The following is an 841-nucleotide window of genomic DNA, read 5'->3' as shown; positions in this document are numbered from 1 at the left end:
AGAGAGAGAGAGAGAGAGCATAAAAAAAGGAGGAAAAAAGACGGGGGCAACTTACTTATTTCACGCATGCGCACTCCATTTTGATCAACATAAAATCAAGAAAGTTACGCTACTGTATATACTGTGTCCATACACACACATATGTGTATGGTTAGTATTCCGGTTAGTTTTGAGGGCTCACTATAGATGGCTGTAAGTACAAATCTATTAAAGATATTTTGAAATTGAATATGTCATTTCAAAGTTTGAACATTTCCATAAATAATTTAGATTTGACACAAGTTCTGTGCATTCGTAAATCTAACCGTACTTTTTAGTGCGGTTTTATTGAAAAAATTCGTTTCTTAAGTCGCGCCGACATAGTTAAAGCCTTGAATAATGTTCCTTTTAAGCAATATGTTTTACAATTCTCTGATAAGTCTTATTAAACACTCGGTCTCTCTCCCGCTTTTTGATTATGATTTTAATTTTTCCGTCTTTTCCCCTCCATACTGCGCTGATATAGCTCTCTTGGCCAAAGATTCATCAAGTCATAATTGCTAAATTCAATGATTTCTGAAATGACCTGACCTGTGACGATTGTATTTCTTTTTATACGGATGGTTTCAAAGAAGACAACGCTTCTGTTGTCGGTGTGAGAATTTTTTCACCTGATCTTGATTTTAGTTTAATGCATCGTCTTCCCTCTCAAACAAATATCTGTTTTTTCTGCTGAAGCTTGGATCATCTTAAAAACCATTTTCCTTTCCAAGAATATTCCTCATGACAAGTTTATTATTTTCTCGGTTTACTATTTTCTCTAAATCTGTTCTGGATGCTATTTCCTCTCAGCAACGATAAT

This window comes from Trachymyrmex septentrionalis, unplaced genomic scaffold (assembly GCF_001594115.1).
Source record: "Trachymyrmex septentrionalis isolate Tsep2-gDNA-1 unplaced genomic scaffold, Tsep1.0 scaffold134, whole genome shotgun sequence".
Classification (NCBI taxonomy): Eukaryota; Metazoa; Arthropoda; class Insecta; order Hymenoptera; family Formicidae; genus Trachymyrmex; species Trachymyrmex septentrionalis.
The sequence above is the reverse complement of the archived record's forward strand: the minus strand, read 5'-3'. Positions refer to the sequence as shown.